At 38.2% G+C, this 20,155-nt stretch overlaps 1 long non-coding RNA gene across 1 annotated transcript in view; it reads left to right on the top strand.

The window, feature by feature from the left end:
* The first annotated feature begins 1,649 nt into the window (after positions 1–1,649).
* The window catches only part of LOC307196580, a 124,696-nt gene continuing 106,190 nt past the window's right edge, over positions 1,650–20,155 (top strand). The window contains exon 1 of the long non-coding RNA XR_013831172.1: positions 1,650–2,730. This is a non-coding gene — a long non-coding RNA (uncharacterized lncRNA). The remainder of the gene's footprint in view (positions 2,731–20,155) is intronic.

The following is a 20,155-nucleotide window of genomic DNA, read 5'->3' as shown; positions in this document are numbered from 1 at the left end:
TTCCTGAAACAGTGGGGGTTAAAAATGATAAACGTTATGGAAATGTATAAGAAATACATTAATGATGCAATAAGAAAATAATTTTACCAGAACAAAAGACAGATATAACCAATGACAGAATTTTCTCAGTGATGTTTATGTTTTATAAGTATATATTTATAATCATATAACTATTATGAATAATCCTTCAGGGTAGAAAACATTAGTTTAACTCTGAAAATTGTTTAGCCACTGACTACTGGTTTTCTGTGGAAATAAGTGAATCTATGGAATCGTGTTTTTTTCTTTTTTCCTGCAGATTTCCTGTTCTCAGAGCTCTCATTATTACTCTCTAGGTCCATTTTTCTCAGAGATAGGCAGTGTGCTTTGCTTCTTATATTCCCAGAAACATTGGGCTTAACTGCAGGTGTTGTGGGAATACATTTAAGAAATTTAGAGAAAGACCATAAGGGAAATTGACTTACTTGGTAGAAATCCATGTCAATAGTATATCTGGAATGATCCACGTTACTAGCTTGGAGTACAAACACAATCACCTTACTTTTATTTATTCAGTCTATTGCTTGAACACTTACCTGCCCTCAGTGGTGGGAAGTCCCCTTATTCCCCAAGGCCTCCCCCATCCACCCTCCTTAGGCAGGAACACTAGGGACTTAGTTCAAAGAAGATCGGTCCTGCTGCAAGAAGCCAGGAAGAGAGAGGAAACCAGGAAGTGTGACCAGTCCACTAATGCTGTGGCTTGGGTCTCTGCCGCATGAGTTTATAGATGGTCCTGCACATATTCTGATGGCAGGAAATCTGTTCATGGTTGCTACCATACTCCTATTGCTTCAGCTCTTTTCTTCCCATCACCCCAACAGCATCCCCCTGAGCTCTGAGGACGCTTCTCTTTTGGATCACACTCACATGCTCAGCCTTTCCCCCCTAATGCTTAGCACAGTGCCAGGTGGGCCACACTAGAGAAGAACACAGCTCCAGCCTCCTGAGGTGCTGGACGAAGTCTTCCCCATGGAGCATGGTTCGCACCCCCTGCATGGGACCAACTTGGCACATCCCAACGTGGGATCTCCCCATTGCAGGTAAAGAGGAAAGGCAAATGTTAAAACGACAAACACACACCCCTTTCACATACCTATACCTACACCTACATGCAGACTTGCACTGGCAAGGATTGCCTGTTTGCCTTAACTTTTCATAACTTAGAGGGCCTGTTAAATCCTTCTCTACAATGAAGCAATATCCTCCAAGGGACTGTCCTTCACTATACACTAGAAGTGGCACCTTATTCCAATACTAATTTTTTGTAAAGAAAAGTCTGCTCCAGCACTATGGCTATGGAATGAGGCCGAGTAAATGCTAATTTTTTCTTAAAGAAAAGTCTGCTCCAAGATCATGGCTATTGAGTGAGGCCAAGTAATCCTATTCAGGGCTTGAATGTTTATGGGGGGAGAGTTTATCAGCCATTTGCATCTCCCCCAGCATCTGGTAGTTTTATCCAGCATTACACTTTTTTTTTTTCATTTGTAACACTTGTAACTGCAAAGGATTAATCTCCAAAATATATAAAGAACGCCAATAGTCAAGAAAGAAACAGTGTGGTAGAAAAATAGGCATTTCGCACAAAGGAAATCTAAATGTCTAATAAGCCTTGTTAGTAACCTTGGAAATTCCCATGAAAACTATGCGATCCATTTCACGCCCACCAAAGGGGTTAAAAATAGAAAGTGCCGATGGGATGTGGCGGAAAGGAGATGCCCGTGGGAGAGACAGTCACCTGAGCTCCCTGGGAAGACAGTGGCACTCACTGGGCACCGCAGTGTTCAAACAGCCCCATGTGTTGGCGGGTCTGTGAGTCGTGGTCCGTTCATCCAGCGGGCGACTGCGGCAGGGGATGAGCGAGGCCTTTCCAGGACTGGCTGGGGCGAGCAGCTAATTGCCCTGAAGGAGGCCCCATGCCACCAACACCGACGAACCTCAAAAAACTTCCCAGCTCCCATGCATCACGGGTGTGAGCTCGGGGAGAAGCTAGTGCCTCCCCGACCTTAATGCGTATGGTCGGCAGCATCACATTGGCCCCAATGAGCCTGCCCATTGGTAGGCCGTGACTGTGGGGCCCCAGCTGCCATGTTGTAAGGGCAGTCGAGCTGTCTCTTGGGGTGGAGAGGCCCCGTGATGAGGAGCCACACCTGTTTTAACTGGCTAGGCAGGGAGTGGGCCCTATGGCCCCAGGCAAGCCTTGGCCAAATCATCCTGCAGCCTGCGGAAGGACTGAGCCGGAGTGATCCAGTGAAGCTTCTCTCTGACCCTCAGAAACAGTGTGATATCACAGATATTTACTGTTTCTAGCATCTACGTTTTGGAGTGATGTGTTATGTAGCCCTGGATACTTGAGAAACTTTGCCCAATGCAGATTCTCTAACACTGCTGCAGCTGCCGAAGGTCTAGGGGTCGGCGCTTTAACAAGATCCAGGTGATTCCAATGGGCCCGTGGCCCGAGAGGGGGAGGATTCGGCTCCCGCCCCCGCTTCGGGGGGAGGCAGTCACATAAAACAGCGCCCACCGCAGCGGCCTCAGCTCCACCGCGGCCACCAGAGGGGTCGGAGTAGCCAGGCTGCGAAGACGGGCGAGGACAGCCCAGCACAGCGGCGGTGACCGACCGCGAGCACCAGGCCTGCCCGGGGAAGGGTGCGTGGTGGACTCCTGAAGGCTCTGTGAACCTGCAGCCTCCCGGTAAGCTCTGGTTCCATTTAATTCAGAGATGGCTGTGTGGACTCCGGAAGGTTGTGTGAGCTCTGATTCCGTTCAATTCAGAGTTGTCTGTGTGGGGGCTGGAAGATTCTGTGAGTTCTGGTTCCATTTAATTCTGAGTTTGCTGCTTGGACTCTGGAAGTTCTGTGAGCTCTGGTTCCGGTTAATTCTGAGTTGGCTGTGTGGCTCCAGGAGGTTCTGTGAGCTCTGATTCCATTTAATTCGGAGTTGGCTGTGTGGACTTCAGAAGGTTCTGTGAGCCCGGAGCCTCACGGCGAGTTGTTTCCATTTAATTCAGAGTTTGCTCTGTGGACTCCAGGAGGTTCTGTGAGCTCTGATTCCATTCAATTCAGAGTTGGCTGTGTGGAGTCCGGAAGATTCTGTGAGTTCTGGTTCCATTTAATTCTGAGTTTGCTGCTTGGACTCTGGAAGTTCTGTGAGCTCTGGTTCCGGTTAATTCTGAGTTGGCTGTGTGGCTCCAGGAGGTTCTGTGAGCTCTGATTCCATTTAATTCGGAGTTGGCTGTGTGGACTTCAGAAGGTTCTGTGAGCCCGGAGCCTCACGGCGAGTTGTTTCCATTTAATTCAGAGTTTGCTCTGTGGACTCCAGGAAGTTCTGTGAGCTCTGATTCCATTCAATTCAGAGTTGGCTGTGTGGAGTCCGGAAGATTCTGTGAGTTCTGGTTCCGTTTAATTCTGAGTTTGCTGCTTGGACTCTGGAAGGTTCTGTGAGCTCTGGTTCCGGTTAATTCTGAGTTTGCTGTGTAGACTCTGGAAGGTTCTGTGAATTCTGCTTCTATTTAATTCCGAGTTTGTTCCATGGACTTCAGAAAGTTCTGTGAGTTCTGGTTCTGTTTAATTCAGAGTTTGAAATCATAATATTTCTTAGGAAGGCAACTGTATTATTGCAGAACAGAGTATATAGGCGTTTAACGCAAATAAGTATCTCTGTCTGAAACTGACAGCATAGTACTGATGAATGAATACCAAATAAATTCATCAGAAGGTTTAGTTGGGGAAAAAAAGAAAAGAACGAGTGGACCGCTGCTGCCACTATTATTTATGTTTTTCTGAGCATTATGGGCAATGCAAGAAAATTAGAAACAGGTGTAATCAATGATAGAACACAAAATTACGTTTCTACATTATTCACTGATGTCATCCTTATGACATAGAAAAACCAATAAAAGCAAATGAAAGTTTCTTATGTAAGAAAATGGCCAGATAAGAGAGAAACACACATAGGAAGATTCCCAGTAACCAGTTGGAAGAGATAAGAAGTTTTTTCCATAAAGAAAAAACTTTTTTCCACAAAGAAAAAACATTTGTGTATGTATATATTTCTATGTATGAATGCTTGTCTGTGTTTGGGTGTATGTATCCAGAAATAATGTTTAAATAAAATTTGTTTCCCCACAATCACTTTTTAGCCCCTTACCTTTTCTTAAAGTACCTGATGAATGATTATAAAAAACATTATAATCTCTGCCCCCCCAAGACTGATGAGAGCAGGGTACTGTTTTTTCACTGCTACTCTTAGTGGCTGCCACATAGTGAACACAATATATGATTGTGGTGGTAGTTGTTATAGAAGGGGGAAAATCTGACAAGTGAAAAGGGATTTGTTCATCATTATCTTAGTTGAATAACCTGCATATTGCAAAGATGCCAATCTAATATATTTAAAGCATAATTTATTCAAGTCCCAATGGATATGTAGTTTTGCAAACTAATAAAAAATATTTGATATTACAATTAGAAAAGGAAGCAGGAAGGAATTACTAAGAATGATTTGTAAGGTAACGTTTTCATTTGTGCCAAAATTAGCAGGTGCATCTCTGGGACCTAATAAACAGTCCTAAAACTGATCTTAGTCAAAATAAGAATTTGGCTGATGAGAAGAGAAACATCACAGAATAATAAGGGCAGAACTGCTTAGTCAATAAATTGGATTAGAAAAAATGGATATTAGGGAAAATATGTGTAAAAAACAAAATAAATCCTGGATATCCTGAGAAATTAAACATAGACATTATTACCACATAAGAGAAGATAGATGAATGAATATTTAACTACTTGTGGTTTAGGAAAATGCACATTCAACAAGGCAGAAACTTTATATCAAAAATACATAAATGTTAAGCAACAAAGAGTAAACTGGTAGAAATATGTTTTCATCAAATATTAAGCAAGCATTACTATCCTCAATATTAAAAAAACTCTTACAAATTAATAAAATAAGCATTATAACCCCAATAAAAATATGAATCCATAGAAGCAAATAATTTGCACACACAAAAGAAATTCAAATATCCAATAAGTATATGAAAAATTGCTCAGCAATAACATGCTACTTTCAATTTGCCAAAGAATAAATGATTTTTAGAATTATTAATACTCAGTGATACTGAGGTGTCGAGTGTGGGAAGCGGTGGTGGCATGCTTGTAAATGTTTAGCAGCTGGCTCTCTGGATGTAGTTCTCACATGAATATTAGCTGATATTTGTTGATATTTAAATTTAATGTTAGGACAAAAGTAAAAAAAGAAAGAAAAAGGACAAAAGTCAGAATGTCACTCATTCTTCAGTTAAGATGGGCAAATTCCTTGGAAATAAATAGGATAATTGACTTCTTGAGTAGTGGAAGAATTATTTCCTCAATGTTTATCACCATTCATAATGTAAACGTTATAAGCATGGTATATTTTAAAGTAAACCTGCATTATTAATATTTTACCCATTGCTTCATTAACTCTTGAAAAGAAACAAGACAATAATTCAGGCACTGGTTTGTCGTATTTTTCCAGTGCCGTGATGAAATAATCCCACCAAACTGATATCAAGCTTTAAAAATAGGATTGCTAAGAGATACACAGTAGCACATCATTACATAGTATTTCCACCAAACAGATAAAATAATACAAATATTAGAAAGAGATGAGTTCATACCATGTTATGGGAAAAACTATGTTGTATATAAATTATAGAAAAATTATGTATTCTGATATTTGTAAAATCTGTTGTGTGCATGAATACATGTGTTTATGTGCATTTTTAGGTATATATAAATGTTTATATTTGTTTTATCTGGGTAGTACAGTTATAGATAATTTGTTTTATGTTATTTCCATTTTTCTATTTTCCAAATTTTCTACATTTAACATGCACTTTTCAGTCATACTTTCTTGCAGCTCTTCCAGTGGAAGCAAGAAAGTGTTCCTGTTAGACAATATTCTGCTTCATGTCTTCCAGGATTTAAAAGGGAGAGAATAAAGGAAGATACAAAAACAAAAAAAGAAAAAAAATAAGTTGTTGTTCAAAAGATCAAGTCCTGTAGAATTTGTACATTATAGCTTAATTTCACACACCCTGAACAGATTATAAATTCAATTTAGATAGCATTCCACGTGCAGTGTAGGCTCTAAATTCTTCAAAACCATGTTTTTAGGTCCCCTACCAAATTAGGAATGTCCTTGAGCTGCCAAATTGAGGTTCTTTCTCCATTAAACTGAACACTGCCCAACACATCATTATCCCCCAAAATGATGCAGTGTGTATTCTGAAGTTGTATTTTTATATACATTTTCCATATCATTGATCATACAGAATGTAATAAGTTCCATTTTGATTCACTAGTTCAGTCAAAGAGATGTTCAGAATTATTCCATATAATTCACAGCACTTAAGAAAGCATATATTTTCATAATACTCTAAATCTGTTGCTTATGGTAGTAACTCAAACGTATTATGACCAGTTTGCCATAGCAAACTGTCGTTTAAAAATGGTGGTGGGGGCTTCCCTGGTTGCACAGTGGTTGAGAGTCCGCCTGCTGATGCAGGGGACACAGGTTCATGCCGCGGAGCGGCTGGGCCCGTGAGCCATGGCTGCTGAGCCTGCGTGTCCGGAGCCTGTGCTCCGCAACAAGAGAGGCCACAGCAGTGAGAGGCCCGCGTACCGCAAAAAATAAAAAAATAAAAAATTTAAAAAATGGTGGTGGTGCTGTTCCATCATTGTAACTTACCAACATAAGAAATGAGTTAGAATGATATTTTTATTGAGCACCTAATATACAATCTTGTGGTTGTTTGCCCTGCAATACTAGTTGACAAGCTGTAGTAGTAGAGGTATCAGTACTTTTTTTTTAATTGGAGTATAATTGCTTTACAATGGTGTGTTACTTTCTGCTTTATAACAAAGTGAATCAGTTATACATACACATATGTTCCCATATCTTTTCCCTCTTGCGTCTCCCTCCCTCCCACCCTCCCTATCCCACCCCTCCAGGCGGTCACAAAGCACCGAGCTGATCTCCCTGTGCTATGCGGCTGCTTCCCACTAGCTATCTACCTACTTTTATATAAAGTATAACTTGAACTATATTTTTAAGTTAAAAGCTGTCAACCTAAAAACACACATAAATCAGTATCATAAATCAGTATCAGAGTGTGTGTCTATGTATCATGTATGTGTCCTTTTACATAATTAATTTTACCAAATGGCAGAACTCAGGTTTTGTTTATTTTTAAAAGAGAAAGAGGTGGAACCGGTTTTTTCAAAATGGGTAAATACTCCATTTCTCCACAAGCAGATGAATTTCCAGACCTCCTATGATTATTTTACTACTATATTGTCAAAATTGCTGGAAATACAAGATCTTCAATTCATTATCACTGACAACTAGTTAGTTCCTCTGATATTTAATAATAAACAGGAAGTTGTTGATAAATATATTGCTGTCATACCTGTTCCTTGAGGAGGTCTTATTATAATCAGAATTGTCCATTTTAGAATCATAAGTCAACACCCATTACATTTTAAAAAATAGCTCTTTCACTAGAGTTGCTCTGTCCTCAAAACTCAAATTTGGTTGGCTCATGCTATCTTAGAGAACTACAGACTAACTAGAGTGTTCTTGGACATTGTCTAGCCCTCTTTAGTTATCTCTGTTTGATCAATATGTATTATTTTCATATTCTCTTCTAGAGTTCAGTATATCAGAAAGATTTATTCAGGAATAACCTACTCTGTTATTTGATATTTATATTTTACCTCTAGATGTGCTTTTTACATTAACTCTGCAAGAGCAAGTGATGGAGAACTGTGACAGATAAGATTTCTAGAAAATGACAAATATGGGGGGAATGTCCCAAACATAAAATTAGGCAAGATCATTCGAATCATGGCTTTCTCCAGTAAACCTTAGATACCCTCTGATGTTGGACAAAGGCTCTGCCTACCTAAGAACTAGGTTAATTTTGTCAAAAGTTAATAGAATTTTTTTAAAAGTCAGGTTTGGTTATTTGGAACTAAATAAGTAAAACAGAGTAAAATACACAAAACTCAATACCGTGGCCAGAACTAATGGTTTCCATGAAGGTTTAACATTCCCAGTGAAAACTAAATGTACCTGGCAGCTCTGAGGTTTGAATCATCCCGTTAATTCCATACCAGTTATTTATTTCATAGCATTTTATAGCAGTAAGATTATGTGTTGACCACTAAATGTATGACCAAAAGTTCATTAACTATGTTTTCAAGTTAAGAGATGGCGGAAAAGTCAAAATAAACTGAAAAGGCAGAAAGTTTAATTTAGTACTGGACATTTAATTGAGTAACGTCTATGGGTGAGAAATTTGTTTTTTTATGGATATTCATTTTTAAACTCCTGGTAACAGAGAGACATCTAATTTACTAAATGTAAAGTAATCACATTTTAGCTTATACTGCCTTTTGAAGCCTGAATTATTCCATTATTGTTTAGCTCAGGTTTGAGATAAAAAGGTGGGGTGTAAAGAGTCTAGGATGTGACCCACCTCCCAGTTTTCATATTGTACCAAAATAGAATGGAAACAAAATGAAGAAATACTTGGAGAGGAAATGAGCGTTTGACCAAACAAGCGCCAGGTTAGAGAATATAAAAGTAAAAGGAAGAATTCAAATTGATAAATGACAAATTTGAAGTGCCAATGGCATGTTGAAGTAGCAAATGTGTAGAAAGTAGTTGACAATTTGAGAGAGAAACTTGGGCAGATTCTAGAGTACAAGATATAAATAAGGAGTGAATCCAGATAGCAGAGATAAATTGAAGTCTGTAGCTTTCTTAAGAGTGATAAGGTAAAGCTTATAAAAGAAGAGAGTCATTGCCCCAACCATTCCACTTCCAAGAACTTTTAGGCTCACCCCTACATGTCCAAATTGACACATACTGTCAACTACAGTGATACTTTTAACAACAATAGATGGAAAACAAAGCAAGTGTTCATCAGGAGGTGAATGGCTACGCAAACTAGGGTATATCAACAAGATGAAATGTTACATAATTGTTGAAAAACTGTAGTAATATGCAAAGATTAAGAATATGTAGTTAAGTAAAAACCACATGGTGCAGAATGGTGTAAAGTATGCCACCCTTTGTGTAAAAACGTTTGGAAAAGTAGAACATATATTTTACTTATTTGAATATAAAAAAACACTAAAAATATTCAAAACTAATAAAGGTGGTCATGTATGGTGGCAAGGATAAACAGGGAAAGTAAGGACCAGGTGGAATGGAATCTTGTCAGTATATACCTTGTGATAGTGTTCTGATTTTTGAATCATGAGAATGTGTTAACTGTTCAAAACAAATAAAAAAGTTGTCTTAAACTCGTTAAAACAGAGAGGACATGGAGAAGGCAAGGGTAGATTCTTCTTGGATGAAAAACAAAGATTAAAAAAAAGCATGGAGACAAGATGTAGAGATAAGCTACACACAAAGCTAAGAGGTAAGGAAATGAAATGTCAACAAGGTAGGTGGAGAATGTCAAGGAGGAGAAGGTGGGCAACATCTTCAAATGCTGCCAAAGGGTGTAGATGATGAGACCTAAATAGAGCAAGTAAGAAGTCCCCAAGGACAAGCATTTTTCTTCCTGTAGATAACACTGCTGGCGCCCTGTACAGTGCATCTAGTCTCTATGTTGTTTTTAACAGGTGAATGTTTAAGACACAGAAAGGCTTCTTTAGAACTATGATTGGCCTCTGACCTCCCCACTTTTGTTTTAATTAAAAATACCCATTTCAAAGCTATAAAACCAAAGAATAAAACTGACAGATTAGAAAATTATCCTCATAAATAATAAGATCTAGCATTCACTTTAACCTTTTTTTTTTTTTTTTTTTTTGGAACGCGGGCCTCTCACTGTTGGGGCCCCTCCCGTTGCGGAGCACAGGCTCCTGACGCGCAGGCTCAGCGGCTCACGGGCCCAGCGCTCCGTGGCATGTGGGATCTTCCCGGACCGGGCACGAACCTGTGTCCCCTGCATCGGCAGGCGGACTCTCAACCACTGCGCCACCAGGGAAGCCCCACTTTAACCTTTTTTTAAAAGAAATAAAGAACAGATGTGTGTTTGATTAAAGAAAAAATGTTTTAAATGGATTTTTCCTCTGAAAAGGGTGCAGTTTTTTTTAGGAATAAAAAATATATATTTGGGTGGACTGTTGAGGTCTGAAAGTTGAAACAGTAATTTTAAGGTGGAATTACCCTTGGAAAAGTGAATATTATGGTGCAATGGCGACTAAAACAGGAGAGAGGAATTGCTGGAGAATTGATGAAGCTTTGTATTTTTAAATGGGTAAACTAAGAAAAGTAGGCAGTGAGTTAAACTTGTTTTGATTTTCTTTTTTCTAAAAAATTCTTGGAAAATGCAGGTCTTCAAAAATCGAGATTATGATCCCTCAATTGAATGATCTACGATTTTCTTTTTCAGCGATTTTTTTTAACTTTCATTCTTTACATCTTTTTCAAGTTTTCTTGTGGGCAGAGTTTCCTTTTGAAATTGCAGATTTCCTTCAATGCATGCTTCCTCTCCAGCATGTTTTGTAAGTGGTGAAGACATTCACTAACCAGGAAAAGTACTACATAAAGGATTTTTTAATAAAATTTTCTGGATAATCTTCCTTTTACACCAAAATAGCTAGGACAATTCCAAACTTTACCTCCAAAGGCAGGGAGTTAAGAGACCAGGAAAGTATTTGCATAATACTTACGTTTATATTGTTAAGTTGCTTTTAATTATATTTTTAAAACTCAAGTTAAAATATTCATTTGGGTTCCACTATAATTTCTGCATTTTAAAAAATGGCTTGTTAGGCCTGTTCCTCACTTAAATTCCCTGGTTCAAAACTGTTTAGCAGAACTGGGTAAGGTGATAGAAGCTCCAGGTATATCCTGCAGTAATTCTGGTTTGCTGTTTCTGCCCTTCTTGTAGTGTCTCCTCTGTATAATGATCATTTATTTATTCAACAAGTAGGTAGGTAGATGTGCTATGAAATTGGTGGACATTTTCTTGTAATTTCTCAGTGAAATTGGATATATGGTTATCTGTGAAGATGGGAGAGAGCTGGTATAGATTTACAGAGAGAGAGGTCTGAAATAGTCGTCTAGAGAGTAGAAAAATGAAGGATCTAAGGAAATGTAGTAGCATGAAGGGCCCACCTGAGGTTAGTGACAAATAGAGACCCCTCTTTGATTCCTCTGCCAATCTCTGCACACCCCCCTCTCAGCTGCAGTGTCTTTGCATTTGTCCCAAGTGCCCTAGAACTTACCACTAGGGTTCTTCCCATGAAGGCCTCTAGTCCTCTTTCCACAACCTAAACTCAGGTTTTATGATTTCTTTGTTCTAAGTTCTAAAGAGCAAATTAACTGATTAATTGAATAGTCCTCAGATATGAGTAGGTTTTAGTGGCTGAACTCTTACCTTTTCCAAAGTAGCTGATGCATTGTTCACATGACAGAAAAACATTTGGAAGATTCAGGTATCATATGAGAGCCTGACAGGGAGATAACAACATCCGGGAAATAGGCTTTAATTCACAACTGTGGGAAGTCATGCTTAAGTCTAGGTCTTGGGATGATATTAAAGCAGCATCTGGTACATCTTCAGCTTCAGGGAAGTAGACACATTTTTCCTTATTCTTCCCACTAAAAACAGTTCAAGCCAGGATAATATATATAAAACAAACATTAAAAGACTCTTAGAGAAGAAGGAAGACATAATAAACCATGGCCTCATCCCATCCATGTCAGCAGTAGCCAAGTTGGGAACGCAGACTTTCACCCCTTTGGGGTAGTTACAACCCCCCACCAAAGTGATATCAGTGGAGACCACATGGTCTAGAATTCCATACCTACTTGAAGATAAGGAGACATCCAACCACTCCTCTTTTCCCCAATGGAGAGATGTCAGAGCAGACATAGTGGAAAGTCATGACTTTTATCAAGCAATAATGAGTTCCCTTCCCCCACTACCCACTCTGAGTCAGTGGAAGCCATGTGGGAGGCAGGATGAGGCACTCCAACCCTCCCAGCCAGGAAGTTAACAGTGAAGGCCTGGTGGAGAGCCAGAACTCCTACCCACACACAGCCCACTTGGGTGTCAAAGAAAGGCGAGCAGTGAACCTGAATTTCTATCCAAACCTAACAGCAATGAGATGCCACTCTCATTCCCCTGCTCGAGGAGTGCCAGAGGAAGTCAGCTAAAAGAGAAGTTTTAAATAAAATGTAGACTGTCAGAATATAATAACCAAAATGTCAAAGATTCCACTGAAAATCACTCATCATATCAAGAACCTAGAGGATATCAAATTAGATAAAAAAGACTATGAATAGATGCCAACACAGTGATGATGGAGACTTTAGAATTATTTGACAAAGCGATCATCATAAAAATGCTTCAATGAGCAATTACAAACAACAACCAAAAACACAATGAAAATATACAGACACAGCAAATTATCAGAAAGTCTTGGCCAAAAATAAAAGATATGAAGAAGAATCCGATGAAAATTTTAAAACTAAAAAATACGGTAACTGAAATAAAAATCTCAGTGATGGACTCAACAATAGAATGGAAGGAACAGAGTAAAGAATCACTGAACTTAAAGATAGGACAATACAGATGACTCAGTCTGAACAGAGAGAAAGTAAACAGAAATTTTAAAATGAATAGAGCCTCAGGGACCTGTAGGACTATAACAAAATATCTTAACATTCATGTCATCCGATTTCCAGAAGGAGAGGAGAAAGAGAGTAGGACTAAAAACTTCTCAAAGAATTAATAACTAAAGATTTCACAAATTTGGCAAAAGATGTACACCTGCAGATTTAAAAAACAGCAAATTTCACATAGGATAAACCCAAGGGATCTCACATCAAAATACATGATAATGAAACTTCTGAAAACTAAGGACAAAGGAAAAAGCTTGAAAGTATCAGAAGAAAAATGACAGCTTACCTACACAGTAATATATATTCTTGTGACAGGATTTACCATCAAAAACCAGAGGCCAGGAGGAAGTTGCCCAGATAGAACCACTAAAACATTTTTTTTAAGAATATAGTGCAAGAAATTACTCTGTCTGAAAGAAATTACTCTGCCTGATTTCAAGACTTATTATACGGCTACAGTATTCAAGACTTAGAGCATTGGCAGAAGGTTAGACAGAGATCAGTGGACCAAAATAGATAACCAAGAAATAGACCTACACAAATATACTCAACTAATTTTTTCTAGGTTTATTTTATTTTATTTTTAAATTAATAAACTTTATTTTCTATGGCAGTTCTAGGTTCACAGAAAATTGAGCAGAAAGTATGGAGTCCCCATATATCCTCTGTCTCCACACATGCATAGCCACCCCATATAGACATCCTTGAGAATATTCCATGTGTGCTTGAGAAGAATGTGTATTCTGTTGCTTTGGATGGAATGTTCTGAATGTGTCTCTTAGTCATACTTGATCTAAAGTTCAAATCCAACATTTCCTTGTTGGTTTTCTGTCTGGATGATCTATGCATTGTTGAAAGTGTGGTATTGAACTCTCTCCTACTATTATTGTATTGTCTATTTCTTCCTTCAGATCTGTGAGTACTTGTTCAAAATATTTCGATGTTATGGAGGGTACATAGATATTTACAATTGTTACATCTTCTTAATTAATCGACCCAGTTATTATATAATGACCATCTTTGTCTCTTGTTATCGTTTTTGGCTTAAAGTCCATTTTGTCTGATATAAGTGTATCTATCACTGCTCTCTTTTGGTTTCTACTTGCGTAGAATATCTTTTGCCCTCTCTTCATTTTGAGCCTATGTGTGTCCTGAAAGCTAAAGTGAGTCTCTTGTAGGCTGCATATAGTTGGGCCTTTTTTTTCCTTTTAATCCATCTAGCCACTCTATACCTTTTGACTGGAAAATTCAATCCATTAACATTAAGTAATTATTGATATGTAAGGACTTACTAATAATAATACCATCTTATTCTGGATATTTGTAGTTCCACTTTTGTTTTCTTCCTTTCTTGCTGCCTTCCTTTATAAATTGATGATTTTCTGTAGTGATATGCTTTGATTCCGTGCTGCCTTTCCTCTGTGTATCTATTGTAGATTTTTGCTTTGTGGCTCCCATGAGGCTTACATAAAATGTCTTAGATATGTAGCATCTATTTTACACTGGTAACAACTTAACTTCAATCACATATAAAAACTCTATCCTTTTATCCCCCCTTTTATGCTTTTTATGTCACCAGTTACATCTTTTAATGTTGTGTATCCATTAACAAATTGTTGAAGCTAGAGCTAGTTTTAATACTTCCATTTTTTTTTTAACTTTTACACGAGGGTTAAGAAATTAACACATCATTATATTACAATATTAATGTATTATGTGATTATTCTCAGTGTTTTTTTTTTTTTTTTTCTGTTGTTCCATGGTGTTGCTAAAACTTCCTAAGTGGATTCTAGAGGTCTCCTAGAGATGTTTTCGTTCATGGATAGCTGTTCAATCATTGACCTTTGTGGTGAGATGGAGAAACAGCGTTCTCCTACCTCCCCATTCTTCCACAATCTGGAAGTTCCTATTGTCATATCTTCAAGCTCAGACTCTTTCCTCAGACATGTCTCGTCTGCTAATGAGCCCATCGAAGGCATTCTTCATTTCTGTTGACAGTGTTTTCTTATCTCTAGCATTTCTTTTTCCTTCTCTCTTAGAATTTTCATCTCTCTGTTTATGTTGTCCATCAGTTCTTGAATGTTGTCTACCTTTTTCATTAAAGCCATTAGTATATTAATTATAGTTTTAAAAAAATTCTGGTCTGACAATTCCAACATTTCTGCTGTATCTGACTTTGGTTCTGATGCTCATTCAGTCTCTTCAAACTGTGGTTTTTGCCTTTTAGCATGCCTTGTAATTTTTAATTGAAAAGTGGACATGATATACTGGGTCAAAGAAACTGCAATGAATAGGCCTTCAGTAATGTAGTGGTATGGTGGGTGGGGGAAGAGTGCTATTGGTCTATGATTAGGTATCAGTCTTTTGTAAGACTATGCTCCTGGACTGTCAGTTTCAGCAGTTCTTTTCAGTTTTTTTGTTTTTGTTATTTTGGGGTTTTTTTTTCTTTTCCTTTTTTTTTCTTCTCTCCTTACATGGCACAGTATGGCTAGGGGGAGGCTGAATTAGGTATTTCCCTTTCCCCACATGGAAAACTAGAGAGCTGGACCTGGGTATTTCCCTTCCCTCTGGTCTGGTAAGCTCAGATAGAACCCCAATAGTGTCTGGTAAGCTCAGATAGAACCCCAATAGTATCTGATAAAATAGTTTCTTCTGAAGGTAGGCTGTCCAGAAGAGCAGAATGCTTTGATACATTTCAAAGTGGTTCCTTTTCCTCTGCCCCTTCTGGAAACTGGAGAGGGTTTTTCTCTGAGATTTACTAGGACTAGTAGAGGCCTTGAAGGCAAAACTCACAAATGTGTGGAGCTCCCCCATGACTGGGTCTCCCTGGAGTTTTTAACTCTCAGATTTGTCCACAATGAGCTTCCAGCAAATGGTCAATTACAGTTTAGATTGTCCTACACTGGCACTGGCTCCCACAGAGGTTTCTGCTTAGAGTTTCTGTTCCAGTAAATTGTGATTTTTCTGTATCTGCTTTGTCTCTCCAATTTGGGGAGTAGACATTTGCCCTGTAACCTCACTTTTCTGATGAATCTAAGTTATTGATTTTCGGTTTGTTCAGATTCGTTAGGATGGAGTGGAGACTTTTAAGTTCCTTATAGAATGCATGGAACCTGGAAGTCCCAGCTGATTTTTCACAAAGGTGCAAAAGCCTTCAACAGGAGCAAGATAGGCTTTTCAACAAATGGTGCTGAGGCAATTGAACAATCATTGTCAAAAAATGAGCTTAACCTAAGTCTCACATCTAACATAAAAATAACAGAAAATGGGTCACAGAATTTTATTTAAAATAATAAAAATTTAGAAAAAACATGGCAGAAAATCTTCAGAATCTGGGAACAAGTAAAGAGTTTTTTGACTTGATAGCAAAATCACTTAACCACATAAGCAAAAATCAACTAATTAGACTTTATAGAAATGAAAACTTCTGTGAAAGATCTTTTAAAAGGATGAAAAGACAAGCTACAGATAAGGAGAAAAATTTTGCAAACAACCTAAATGACCAAAGACTAATATCTAGAATATTTAGCGAACTCTCAAAATTCAACATTAAAAAGTTCTATTAGAAAATGGGAAAAAACAGAAGAAAAGAGTATACAGATGACAGGTAAACACAGGAAAAGATGTTCAACATCATTAGCCATTAAAGAAATGCAAATTAAACCACAACAAGATACTGCTCTACACTTATCAGAGTAGCTGAAACAAAAAATAGTGACAACACCAAATGCCGGAGAGGATATGGAGAAATCAGATCACTCATACACTGCTGGTAGAAATGAATAGTGGTACAGTCACAGTGAAAAATATTTTGGAAGTTTCTTAAAAAACTAAGCATGCAACTACCATATGACCCAGCAATTACACTTCTGGAAATTTATCCCAGAGAAATGAAAACTTATGTTCACTCAGAAATCTATACAGAAATATTTATAGTAATGTTATTTGTAATAGCCCCAAACTGGGCACATCCTTGATATCCTTCATCAGGTGAATGGTTAAACAAATTGTGGTACATCCATACCATTCCATTACTCAGCAACGGAAAAGAACAAACTATTGCTCTTAAACAAACATACCCAGCTGAATCTCCAGAAAATTATTCTGAATGGAAAAACCCAATCCCGTGATTCCACATATGTAACATTCTTGAAATCACAGAATCAGAGAAATGGAAAAGATTAGTATTTCCAGGGGCTAAGGACGGGTAGGGATGGAAAGTAAGTGTGTGGGTAATCTGAGGGATCTGCTGGGAAAACAAGGGAAGGCTTCCCTTGTTAATCTGAGGGCAATCTGAGGGATCCTGTGTTGATGGAAACATCTATGTCTTTCCTAAATCAGTGTCAATATTCTGGCTATCATATTGTACTGTAGTTTTGCAAGACACAGCTATTGGAGAAATCTGGTTCAGGAGTGTATGTATCTTCTTATATGATTTCTTAAGCTACATGTGAATCTATAGTCATCTCAAAATAAAAAGTTTACTTAAAAAAAGGGAGGAAAGCACACTAAAGAAACAAAGACAAAACAAAAAACAGAGCAGAAAAGGTTTCCTAAGAGACTTCCAGTTTGGAAAATACTAAAACACTTCATCCGTTGCATTCTGATCCTGATTTCTGTGTGCAGGTCATGTAGAATTCAGATACCCCTGGCAAGACTTATATTCTTTCCTTTTAGGATTGTGCTGCCTCACCCCGAGATGGCACTCATTGAGTTCGTTTCGGGTTAACAGTTTTTCTAGATTCAGATTTTGACATGTCCCTTTAGGACTCTGAGCAGGCTACTTGGGCTTCCTGCTACTCCAGCATCTCACTTGTAAAACAGACAGCAACATGCCCAAATCTACTGAGAGCATGCCCTTGTCAACTTTCCAAGTTTATTGATATTTACATTTATGATACAAACACGTTTTTTGAGAGCCTCCTTTTCTGCCGCGGGGTGTTTGCTTTCATAGGAGAAAGGCCAAGAAGAGCAAGCACACCGCCAAATAGAGGATATTGATAAGGAGACTAAATTCATTTGAAATCACTATAACTCCGTTAGGGGCATATTGTATTAAGCGAAATGCCATTACTGAAGGGCCCAGGGGAAGACCGTATGCCAAGTCATGAGAGCTTTTCAGCTCACTGGAAGGCTGCCATTGCACCCACGCACTATATTTGATGGTTTGGAAGTAGAGATAATTTCTGCATAGATCATAAAGGGAGTTGAAAATAGCTCAGTCCCTAGGAGCACAGGCAAGAGCTGAATTGTCCCTGAGTGAGAGCATGTAAGAGAGGATCCCTGTGCAGTAAAAAAAAAAAAAAAAAAAAAAAAAAAAAAAAAAATACACTAAGCGAGTATGAATCCCAACTTTCCATAAAGGCTTTCTTTCATCCTGATTGTGGTACATTAGCGTATTTTTAAAACCCCACACTGGGGACCATCATTTGCTTCTGTGATGATTTCTTGCAAAGCATCTTACTCTTTCTAGAGAAAATGGCAGCAGAACTCTGGTTTATTTAATATAGTTTAACCATTTTTACAGCTGCATTAAGTTCCCTACTCAGGTCATAACAGCAGCTTGGGGTCTATTCTTGGTGCAGGAACGAGCTTGCTGCCTGCCACTAGTCAAAGAGAAGATTCAGAAAATCTGTTTTCTTCTGAGCAGCTTCCTAGCACTTCCTGGAAGGTTGTTTGAGGTTTCCTTGCTTGATGTCTCTCACACTGCCCTTGCACTGTTAATCCTGGGGAGCAAGGGCATGCTGTAAACACAAGTCCATTTCAGTGATGTGTATAAATCTTGTTCAGGTTATTCAGACTAAGGCAGCCCCTTATCTAACGAGCACCAGAGCAGACTTTTGAAAACACTTTTCGCCTGTGACAACAGCGGCCCAGTTTTGTCCTCTCCAACAATGGAATAAATGCAATATCTCATGTCAGCTAACTCCATGTCTTATTTATGCCAGATTCTTCTGGGTTCAGCATTTTAAGACGGGCTTTACATTAGGATTGTATTACAGTACAGGCTCCTAGAATAGCATTGCTCTGAAAAGAGAGGAGACATTTTTCTTTTAAGTAAAATTCTATAGTGACCAGAGTAGAAATGAATCGTCCTTGCTGTGCTTTTTCACTTTAACTATACTGTATGTTACTCTGGAGAAATCGTGCTTTGAAGCTATGATAATAAGTATGTTGAAAACTACCAGAATTGTGCCAAAACACTATGAGATGATTCAGGTAGTCAGCAAACAGGACTAATTGCTGGCTAGAGAAAGATCAAGGGTTATTTACTGCCCACTGAGTGCTTCCGCCTAAAAATAAGCTTCTTTTTGAGTGTATGCATGCTTATGTGGGGTCCTAATAGAATTATGAAGACTCTAGAGTATGCTCATATCCCTTCTCTATGGCCACAAATGCACACGCCTGGTCTTTTGGCAGCGTGATCATATTTTTTCCCTTGATACCTCTGAAGCACCAGAAAGAGCTTTATTCTACTGAACTGATCTGCCTCTTTCAAAATAGATTACAATTTACAGATGTTTGTAAAATTATCACAGACCTGATTTGCAAGTAGGTGTTTTAGTATATCAGATTATAGCAAATGTATCAATTTTGAAAAATCCGCATTCATTAATTATGGAACTTTATTTTAAGGAAGAAGGTGAAAGTCCTGGTAAAAAGAAAAAAAGAGGGAAAAAAAGCCTAGAACATCAATTGTATTTATCCCTCTAATTTATGCTCTACATAACATCTAAGTGGTCTTTCACCATTGAGATCTGATCATACTACTCTCCTGGCAAAACTCTTCAATTGTTGCCCACTTCCTTCAGGATTAAAGCTAATCTCCTTTGAATGGTAACCTTGCATACCTGTTAGGGTCTGGTTTCTGTCTAACTTGCCACCTCTTTTCTAGATCTTTCCCTAGATGATCCAGCAACACTGAACTATCAGTCTAGAGACATGCCATGTCTTCCTTGGCCTTTGTGTTTTTGCATTTGTCTAGAAGGCCTTTCCATTACTCAGTGGAAAAACTTCTATTTATTCTTTTAAGCCTGAGTGTAAATATAGTCTCCCTCTGGAAGCCTTCCCTTGTTTTCCCAGCAGACTCTCCTTCAACCATGATGTAACCCCACTGCATTTTGTACATACACGTATGTCATTACAAATACTTGTGGATATATCTGTTTCCCAACTAGATTATAAACTTCCTGAGGGCAGGAACCATGTCTTCTCATTTTTGTTTCTTCAGCACTTAGTACAGTGTCTGGCATATACAAGTTCTCAAAAATTTTTTTGAATGTATGAATGAATAAATAAATCAATGACAGTAGCTGTAGCGAGAATAAATTTATAGTTTTAAACACAAAGCAGCAAAATATTAATAGAGATGAAGATAAAAGAAGGCAAGTGCCTAATTTCCTCTTTCAGTGACCTGCTGTGT

Source organism: Stenella coeruleoalba (assembly GCF_951394435.1).
Source record: "Stenella coeruleoalba genome assembly, chromosome: 13".
Lineage (NCBI taxonomy): Eukaryota > Metazoa > Chordata > Mammalia > Artiodactyla > Delphinidae > Stenella > Stenella coeruleoalba.
This window is presented reverse-complemented; position numbering and strand designations above follow the sequence as displayed.